Source organism: Ailuropoda melanoleuca, chromosome 14 (assembly GCF_002007445.2).
Source record: "Ailuropoda melanoleuca isolate Jingjing chromosome 14, ASM200744v2, whole genome shotgun sequence".
NCBI classification, from domain to species: domain Eukaryota; kingdom Metazoa; phylum Chordata; class Mammalia; order Carnivora; family Ursidae; genus Ailuropoda; species Ailuropoda melanoleuca.
In genome coordinates this window covers 106464226-106474868 of record NC_048231.1, presented here as the reverse complement: position 1 = coordinate 106474868, position 10643 = coordinate 106464226, and the positions used below count along the sequence as shown (strand labels likewise).

Below are 10643 nucleotides of genomic sequence, written 5' to 3'. Positions count from 1 at the left end.
CCCTGGGATCATGACCTACGCCAAAGGCAGACCCTTAACCGACTGAGCCACCCAGGTGCCCTACAGCCATTGTTAAAAGGACAAAATAAGCAATTTCTCAGAAGCACGTAGGATCTCAGCAGCATGTGTGGGGAGGATCTAGAACGATGTGAAACAAATGAAGATGTTGGAGCACATGCCCATCCTTTCCTCTCTCAAAGGCCCTCAAGATCAGGGACTCCTTTCACCCACCACCAACATCCATCTCACTCCTGATCTTTGCTTTCACCTAATCTGGGCTCAGGTAACAGTGAGTGAGGGAGGGTGAGTGAGGGTGAGTGAGGGTGACCCAGGTGTTAGTTAATCACACCCCTCCTTAAGGTGTTTATACTCTAACCCAGGAAAGTCTCTAAGACAAAAAAAATGAAGTGATAATGGTGGTCTAATGGCTTGGGATCTGCTCATCTGAGATAAGAGGCCATTTCTCCTGCCCTCTAAGGGTGTTCCAAGCTTCCTGACTGCTCACTAACATCCAGGAACCCAGGCAGCATTGTGCATCTTCTGTCATGGACCCTGTGCTGTGCAGTAACAGCTTGTGAGGTGGTGAGCTTGTGACTGCCACGTGCCAACTCTGCATACTAGAGAGGGAGCAGATGAAGGCTTGGCAGACCCCTTGAGAGACACTGCCCTTGCCCCAGAACCCAGGGAGAACCTCTTCTCAAAATGATGGACCCACAGATTTAGAGTAAGTTACTGATGCCAGTGCCTTTCCCCATAACTGAAGAGGACTCAATTGTAAAACAAAAAAATGTACTGACAAGTGTGTTAACTTGAATATTTTCAACTATTATCATTTGCCTTTTGGTCTGAAGTCTCGTAATTGATTAGAACCATAACTATGGGTATGGGTGAAGAGAAAATGCTGAGTTTTATATTGTCCTAATATGGAAAATCCCCAGCTTCCCTCATATATTAAAATGGTGGCATTGACATATATGGCCTGACTTAACAGATAAATCATCCTTGGTGATACAGTCACAGGTAGCGCTCTAAGGAACTTGCTAGAATGACATAATACATAAGAGAGGGAACACAGGCTTTGGGGTCATGCAGAGATCAGTCTTAATATGGGTTTTTATATGTGTATGTCCTCGGGCCACATTGGAACTCCACTGCAGATCACCACATTTAGAAACTGGGGATATTATCATCTCTGGATTTTGTGTGAAAATGGAATGAGATATCACACAGAAGTAGCTGAGCATAGTGTGTGAAATCTAACTAGCATTCAATTAATGTCATGTCTCCCTCTCACCTGCAGATATGTACCAATTGAGTTCTGCTATAAGCCTTTTTTGTAGAGAATGGTAACATAAAGACAAGTTGTAATTGTTCATTATTGATTGGAAAATGGCAAAAGGGTCCCAAAAATTTACTTTATTACTTGACTTTATGATAAATAGAGAAGGGGAAAGGGAGAGACTTTAACAACTATCAATATATCATGGCAATGTTTAATTATGGTTAAAAATATAAGATGAATGATAATTTTGAGTGAAAATGATCAGCTGCAAGACAGAAGATGAGCTATGGATTACTAAGTTTTTCTTTTATTGAGGTGACACTCACATAACATAGAGTTAATCATTTTAAAGTGTACAGTCTAGTGGCATTTAGTATGTTCCATCCCTTGTCTCATTTCCAAACATTTTCATCACCCCAGGAGAACATCCTGTAGCCATTAGGTAATCACTCGTCATTCGCACTCCCCCAACCCCTGACCATTAATCATTCTTTCTATGGGTTTGCCTAGTCTGGACAGTTCATATAAAAGGAATCATACAGTATGTGATTGCTTTTGTGTCTGGCTACTTATACTTAGCATAATGTTTTTGAGGTTCATCCAAATTACATCTATCCTAATTCATTCCTTGCAATTACTGAATAATATTTCATTGTATATATAAGCCACATTTTTATTATTTATTTTTCTAAATATGGAATGCTTCAAGAATTTGCATGTCATTCTTGAAAAGGGGCCATGCTAATCTTCTCTGTATCATTCTAATTTTAGTATAGGTGCTGTAGAAATGATCACTGAACCACATTTTTAAAAATCCATTCATCCATTGATGAACATTTGAGCTGTTTCCATATTTTGGCTATTATGAATAATGCTGTTTTAAACATTCATGTACAAGTTTCTATGAGGATGTATGTTTTCATATTGTTTGGATATGTATGTAGGAGGGAAATTGCTGAATCATAGGGTAATTATGGATTTACCTTCTTGAGGAACCACCAAACTATTTTCCATAGCAGCTGCACCATTTTACTGCAATATATGAAAGCTCTGATTTATTCACATCCTGGCCAATGCTTGTTATTTTTCATTGCAATAAGAATAATAATAATAGCACATAGCAATATTCAAAATGTCAAGTACCAGTTTTCAATGGAAATTTACAAAGTGTACAAAGAAACAAGAACGTATGATACATTCAGAGAGGAAAAAATAAATTGGCAGTAAACATCCCTGATGAAACCAAGGCACTGGATTTACTACACAAAGACTGTCTTAAATGTGCTCAGGGAGCTGAAGGAAACCATGAACAAGAAACTAAGGGCAATCAGGAGAATGATGCATGAACAGCAGGGAATATCAATAAAGGGATAGAAATTATAAAAGGAACCAAATAGAAATTCGGGATCTGAAAATATAATAGCTCAAATTAAAACTTCACTAGAGAAGTCCAGCATCAGAGTTGTTCAGATCCTTCTGAAAGGATCAACATACTTGACTATAGGGTAATTGAAATGACCCAGTCAGAGGAACAGAAAGAAAAAAAGAATGAAGAAAAATGAACACAATCTAAGGAACTTACAAGACATTATCAAATGTACCAATATACACATTATGGGCATCCCAAAGAACAGGGAGAGAAAGGGAGCAGAAAATATTTGAAGAAATAATGGCCAAAAACTTCCCAGATGTGATGAAAGACATGCATATATACATCCAAGAAGTTCAATGAACTCCAAGCAGGATAAACTAAGAGACATACGATGGAACATGTTACAAAATATCAAAAGACAGAGAATCTTGAAAGCAGCATGAGAGAAACAAAGCATAACATACAAGTGATCTTCGATAAGACTAACAGCCAATTTCTCATCAGAAACCATGGAAGCCAGATAACATATTTAAACAATGTCAACTAAACTTTATATCCAGCAAAATTATCCTTCAAGAATGAAAGAGAAATTAAGACATTCTCAAATAAACAAAAACTAAGTGAATTCATCACTAGTAGACCTGTCCTACAAGGGAATGCTAAAGGGAATTCAGGGAACAAAAGGAACCTAGGATGGTAACACAAAGCCATACAAAGAAATAAAGATCTCTGGTAAACATACAAATAAGTATAAAAGCTAGTATAATGGTATTGTTGCATTATAACTCCTCTTTTTGTTTCCTATATGATTTAGAAGCCACAAGCATAAAACAATAATTATATATCTATGCTAATGGGCACACAACATATAAAGATGTAATTAGTGCCAACAACAGCATAAAAGGGGAGATGATGCTTGATAGGAGCAGAGTTGATGTATGCTGTTGAAGCTAAGTTTGTTTCTTCAAAGAAACCTAGAATGATTGTTAGGTAAAAAAGTGTATTTAACTCTAATCGCCATTTTCACTAATAAAATTAAGAAATTATAGAAAAAATAAATGAGATAAAAATCAATCAGATATATGGGGGCGCCTGGGTGGCACAGCGGTTAAGCGTCTGCCTTCGGCTCAGGGCGTGATCCCGGTGTTATGGGATCGAGCCCCACATCAGGCTCCTCCGCTATGAGGCTGCTTCTTCCTCTCCCACTGCCCCCCGCTTGTGTTCCCTCTCTCACTGGCTGTCTCTATCTCTGTCAAATAAATAAATAAAATCTTTAAAAAAAATCAATCAGATATAAAAGGAGGCAGTATTGGAATTTAAGAAAATACAAAAAATGGGGGCGCCTGGGTGACTCAGTTGGCTAAGCATCTGACTTTGGCTCAGGTCATGATCTCAGGGTCCTGGGATTGGGCTCCATGTTGGGCTCTGCACTCAGCAGGGAGTCTGCTTCTCCCTCTCCCTCTGCTCCTCCCCCCACTCGTGCTCCCTCTCTCAAATTAATTAATTAATTAATTATTTATTTTAAAAAATAGTAACTATAGAAAAGAAATAGCAAATTGACAGAACTAAGTCCTTCATTACCCATAATCACTTTAAATGTAAATAGATTAAACTCACCAATTAAAAGGCAGATATGGCAGAATGGATTTAAAAATATGATTCAGCGGTGCCTGGGTGGCTCAGTTGGTTAAGCGTCTGCCTTTGGCTCAGACCATGATCTCCAGGTCCTGGGATCAAGCCCCACATCAGGCTTCCTGCTCAGCATGGAGTCTTCTCTCTTTCTCTCTCTCCCTCTGCCCCTCCCAACTGCTTGTTCTCTCTCTCTCTCTCAAATAAACAAAATCTTTTTAAAAATAAATAAATGAAAATTAAAAAAAATAAAAACATGATTCAACTATATGCTGCTTTAAGAGACTCAATTTAGACCCAAAGACAAGTAAGTTGAAAGTGGAATGATAGGAAAAGATATTCCATTCAAATAGATACTGAAAGAGCTGAAGTGGCTATACTAATATTAGACAAAGTAAACTTAAGTTAAAAATTGTTGCAAGAGGGGCGCCGGGGTGCCTCAGTTGGTTAAGCGTCTGCCTTCGGTTCAGGTTATGATCCCAGAGTCCTGGGATCAAGTCCTGTGTCAGGCTCCTTGCTCAGCAGGGAATCTGCTTCTCCTTCTGTCTGCTGCTCCCCCTTCTTGTGCACTCATGTTCTCTCTCTCTCTCTCACAGACAAATAAATAAAATATTTTTTAAAATTGTTATAAGAAAGAAAAAATGGCATTACATATTGATAAAAGGGTCAATTCATCAAGAAGATATAATAGTTATAAACATGTATGCATTAAATAGGTGGAGCCCAAAACATGTAAACATTGATAGAATTGGAGGGAAAATAGCTCCACATGAACAGTTGAAGACTTCAATATTCTACTTCAATAACGGACAGAACATCTAGACAAAAGATCAACAAGCAAACAGAATTTGAACAGCATTAAAAATCAATTAAGGCTAACAGACGTATACAGAACACTCCACTCACCAACAGCAAAATATACATTCCGAAGTGTATGTGGATCATTAAATTTTAAATCAACAATGAATGTCTGCTCTTTTGATCAGTTGGCTATTGGCAAGAAAAATAAAACAGAATTACTTATTTGGGTCTTTGGAGCCATGTGCAGTCCTTCTTTCTAATACTTCCAATGTGCTTTGAAGACTCAGCATTCAGTACAGTGTCAAGCATAAACAAGCATTTCCTTGGGTCTACAGTTTCTTGACGTGCATGAAACCCATGTAGAATGATTGTTAGGTAAAAAAGTGTATTTGAACTAAAATTACACTGATGTTTTTCCACTTGCCAACTTTCAAGGGGGAGAGGTATACCTCTCACATTGAGGATGGGAAAAGTCAGTCTTTGACAAGTCCACTGTCTCTACTGATACCAGCATATTAAAGAGGCTCAATGTGATAATAGGAAGGAAGCTAAATTACTTTCCCATTGCTCATAAATATTTTCCACAAGAGCAAATGCCAATTTTGGTATGACTATCTTTATTCAAATTCTACATTACTAGAAAGTAGGTCACAGGAGAAAAGCAGATTAGAAGATTTAAAATGGAACAAAATAGAAGCTCTGTTATTCCTTTATTCTCTTTTTATCACCTTTGCAGTCAGTTTATTAGTTTCCAATAAACTGTGAAATCTATTTCAGATACTTCATATCTGAATCTTTTACCCAAATAGTGAAGTAAAACAAACAAAAAGACCCACCATTTTGCTGAAATATTCACCTTTTTGTAATTGAGAGTTTGTCATATCTTGTTAACCATTCAATCCACAATTACTGAGCACCAATAGCCCTTGTCTTTGAGAAGGAAGTCAGTGGGAAAGATAGTCAAAAGAATCCATGTTGACAACACACAATGATAATGTGCTGATAAATGTTTATACTGTATCTTCTGGGAGAAGGGAGGTGTAGGAAAACTTTTCCTGGAGAATATGAAGCCTGACTTGAATCTTGAAAAGAAATAGTTTTATACCATCAGAACAGGAGGGTAAAAGCCTTCTAGGTAAAGGGTTAGCATGTGCAAAGATGGGGCAGGCATGCTGTTTATCTGTAACCACACACAGGCACCCACATATACACACACTAACATCATGGTGTCAATTCCCTACGTTGTTTAGTTCACCTGCATCTCAAGAAAACTTTAATTTTTCTCCTTTTCATGTGTGCACAAAAGCTTTACCACCTCTTGTTGGTTATACCTGAAATGATCATCTTCTCCAGAATTCCTGGTACCCAAGGACAAAGCACTAACTAGGCTTGACTCTGGAATGCTGGATCAGGGATGTCTACCTCAGGACCGCTGTCAGGCTGGGCAAGAGAGGTATCAAATTGGACATGCCCAGTAGCATTTCATTATCAAGTAGAAAATGGTTTATATGAATTCTTCAAGGATACTAGTGTTGCTTTCACTAATATATTTTTCTATAATTTGGTAAAAAAAAATGTCTCAGTGCCCTCTTAGCAGAATCAAGTGAGAAAATGCATGAGGGGTCTCACTCCATTCCATTACTATCACAAATCTATTCCATCATTTCTAACTCCTTAAGCCTAGAGATTCCTTCCTCTACATTAAATCAAGGAAGTTATGGATCTCAAATTCATTTAATGTGGCCACCAATTACTCCAGCTATTAGTCAACCAACAAAGCAAACTGTAGGAGTCACAATCAACTGCTTACGCTAACAATGAATCCCAAATATTTGCTAAGTACATTTCTTCAGTAACTTCAGCTCAATCCAACACTGTTCTCCTCCTTGTATAATGTCAATAAAATCACTTTCAAACATTTTACTCAAAATTCTTTTGATAACAACTACAAAAAAAAAACTTCATATATGCCTCTTTACCCAGTTCAGACTTTGGATTCCTCTCCCATGATGTGCAGGTAATGGGTCTGGAGGCAGCAAAAAGGTGGTGGGGTGGGCCTTGAGAATAGCATTCTCTTGCAAGCTAATTGCTTCAATGAGAACATTACAAAGCCTTCAAGAAGGGAGGCTGACTTCAGGTGGGGGAAGAGCACTGGATTCTAACAGAGAGAGAGGTGCAGTGAAACTGGAAGTTATGGTTCTCATATTCATCAGAATCCACTCAAAGATCCTCATTCCAATTCTTAGGGCTCCACTCTTCCCCAGTCAATGTCCTAACTTTTGGTAAAATACCTGAAGAGGCTGTGGTGTCAACTTGTGTTGTTCTTTGACAACTTGAAAAATAAGATTTAGGTCCAACACAAACAGGTGGAATCTTTAACAGCTTGGAGTCCAGCCCAGTTGCTTTTGACTATAAATTAGAACAGCTTGTGAAAGTGTAGACAAATTGGTGTCCTTAGGACTCTGTGCACAGGAAATCCCTGCCTAGCCTATTGAGCCCCTTTACCCAATAGCACTTGCAAGACTCTGTCTCCCCAGGGTACTCTCTGGTTCCCTTTCAGCCCCTTTCAACAATCCCTGCTTTTATTACTCAGAGTTTCTTTTTTTTTTTAAGATTTTATTTATTTATTTGACAGAGAGAGACAGCCAGCGAGAGAGGGAACACAAGCAGGGGGAGGGGGAGAGGAAGAAGCAGGCTCCCAGTGGAGGAGCCTGATGTGGGGCTCGACCCCAGAATCCGGCTGGGATCACGCCCTGAGCCGAAGGCAGGCGCTTAACAACTGAGCCACTCAGGCGCCCCTATTACTCAGGGTTTCTTGATCTGAGCTCTCTTTTCTGGGTCCTTCTCCTCATTTATGTCCTCATTGCATTTTCTGTCTCTGCAGTACCTGAGAGTCATCTGAGACGACCCTGAAGTCCCCTCACCCTTGAGGGGCATCCTCATGGGGCTTCTCTTAGAGGTGTGCAATGAGTTTCTCTCAGAAGCTCAGAGAAATTACATATTTTAAAAAAAACACACCTTTTTAATGTTATCAATTGATGTTTTCTTTTATTTGGTTTGTTAGATTTCAAAAGCCAGAATAAAGGTCTGACCCTTTTAGGAAGTGAGATAGTAAACATTAGAAAGAGGAGAAAGAATTGTGCTTCCTATTAAAAGGAATTAAAGAGCCATTCAGAGAAAAGAGGGAGGAGAAAAGTTCTGAAATTGTCCGGTGTTTAGTCAACAGCAGTGATGGCTTAGATGGCAGAAGCTAAGCACCTGGTGGGACGGTCACGGCTTAGGGATGTGGAGCAAGTAGTTCACAACGGCATCACAAATAACAGCAGAAATAAGCAGGAACATGTGCTGTAACGTTCTTAAAAAGCACAGAGCAGACTCGAGGTTAAGAGAGGAAGCGGATTGAGAGAAGTAGGGTGCAGTCACTCTTGCTCCTTGTAGCCTAACTTGGGTGGGCTTGTCTTCCTTATCGATAGAAAGTGAAAACATGCTGTTATCTAAAGCAGCCCTTCATCAGTGAGGTATCAAATGCACGTTTCTCGGGCCACCGCAAGCAGCAGCTTCAGAGCAGCACCCTTTCTAGGGTCCCAAAACTTAGCCTTTAAGATAAAAACAATTTCTCCACATCCTTCTCCAACACTACATATTTCACACACAAGCTTGTTTGCACAATTTGTTTGTTTAGAGAGCATGAGCAGGGGAGGAGCAGAGGGAGAGGGACGAGCAGAGTCCGTGCTGAGTGTGGAGGCCAACATGGGGCTTGACCTCACAACCCTGAACTCATGCCCTGAGCTGAAATCAAGAGTTGAGTGCTTAACTGACTGAGCCACCCAGGTACCACTACAATGCAATATAATTTTATATGGAAGTCTGTTCATTTGTTTTTTATTTCAGTGATTTTATCCTAGTCTTTTCTTTGAGCTTTACTGTCCTTTATCTGAGGTGCCTACCTCTCAGACCTGTCCTGTTTCCAGGAAACAGGGCCGGGCCTTTCCACCACAGTCCTCCGTGCAGCAGAGGGTAGACAGAGCACGCAGTGCTCACCCAGGGAGGACTGCCGTGGCCTCTGTGCCAACGAGGACCCTTGCCCGTTCATACAACATAGTCAATCTCCTCTGGTGACATAAACTCGAGGGCAGGGAAGAGGGTGGAGGACCACCTACCTTGTTCCTTGGGGCATAAGGAGCAGCGTATGCCCGTGAAAAACAGAGTACTTCAACATAACCCCAGGAGAGTCCCACATCCACCTCTACGAATGCTTTAGCTGCCTGTAACCCTCATTTCCCTGGCAGGTGGACTCTCCTCCAGGCCTTGCTCTGAGTTTTCACTGGGCCAGACCGGGGTGGGGGGTGCCCCCCACGGCCTAGGCTTCACTGCAGGCAAAACTGTCTCTCTGAAAGCCATCATTCCAATGCTAAAAGCCACTTATAGGCAAGCCACTAAAAGGGATCCTTGATGTATATTAATCAGAAATAAGGAAAAAATGCAATCCCTGCTACTTGCAACCCAAGCAAGTATGTAATGCCGAGAAACCACTGCATCAGGAAAACCTCACCTCATAAACAAAAGAGAAAATCTGGGTCATCAAGAAAAATTGCTGAAAATCTATGAAAAGCCAAATGTTCCAGTTTTTTCAAGAGATCTATTCCCAATATAGATTAGAACATCTCAAAAGTAATGGTTTGTGACAAAAGACATGCATTTTGGGGTGCCTGGCTGGCTCAGTCAATAGAGCGTGCAACTCCTGTGAGCCCAGGGTTGTGAGTTCAAGTCCCATGCTGGACAGGGAGCCTACTTAAACACCAAAAAGGACGTGCATTTTCTTTTTTGAGACAACAAACAATAAAATGACCCATGCCCAAGTATGACTGACCCAGCCTTGGAATAATTCTTACGGACGTTTCTATTCTGTAAAGACTGGTCATGGGCCCCACGATCACGAGGTTTGCAGGGCTGCATGAAAGCCGCAGGGGCTGCAGAGCGCCTGGGCAGAAAGGAGGTGGGCAGCTGGTGTGCAGGACAGTGCCAGAGGCCCAGCGAAGGGAAGGGCCGTAAATGCCCTCCGTGTGCAGAGCTGGGCCAGCGCTGAGTGAGTCCAGGACTGATGGGACAAAACGGTGTGCAGTTGAGGAAACACAAGTCATGCTGCACTGACTGCGTTATTGGAAGGCCGTCATCATGACGTCCTGTGGGTACAGGGAGTCTGGTGATACCCTCCCCCAGCACTCAGACACAAAACTTACAAACATACACATTTCATCCCTGCCTAATGATCTTGACGAACAAATTTTCATTCAGAAATCCCAGGGGCGCCTGGGTGGCTCAGTTGTTACGTGGCTGCCTTCAGCTCAGGTCATGATCTCAGCGTTCTGGGATCGAGCCCTGCATCAGGCTCCCCACTCAGCGGGAAGCCTGCTTCTCCCTCTCTCTCCTCCTCTTGTGTTCCCTCTCTCGCTGCCTGTCTCTCTGTCAAATAAATAAATAAAATATTAAAAAAAAAAAAGAAAGAAACCCCAGAACTCAATCCTCACGTAATTCTCTTTGGAGAATATTCTAAGCAAC

The 10643-nt window shown here is 40.9% G+C and overlaps 1 non-coding gene across 1 annotated transcript; it reads right to left on the bottom strand.

Annotated features, from left to right (window-relative positions):
- Nucleotides 1–1970: 1970 nt before the first annotated feature.
- LOC117796242 lies at nucleotides 1971–2077 on the bottom strand. Its single transcript, XR_004620608.1, has one exon. It is a non-coding gene; the product is annotated as a U6 spliceosomal RNA (small nuclear RNA).
- Nucleotides 2078–10643: the final 8566 nt, after the last annotated feature.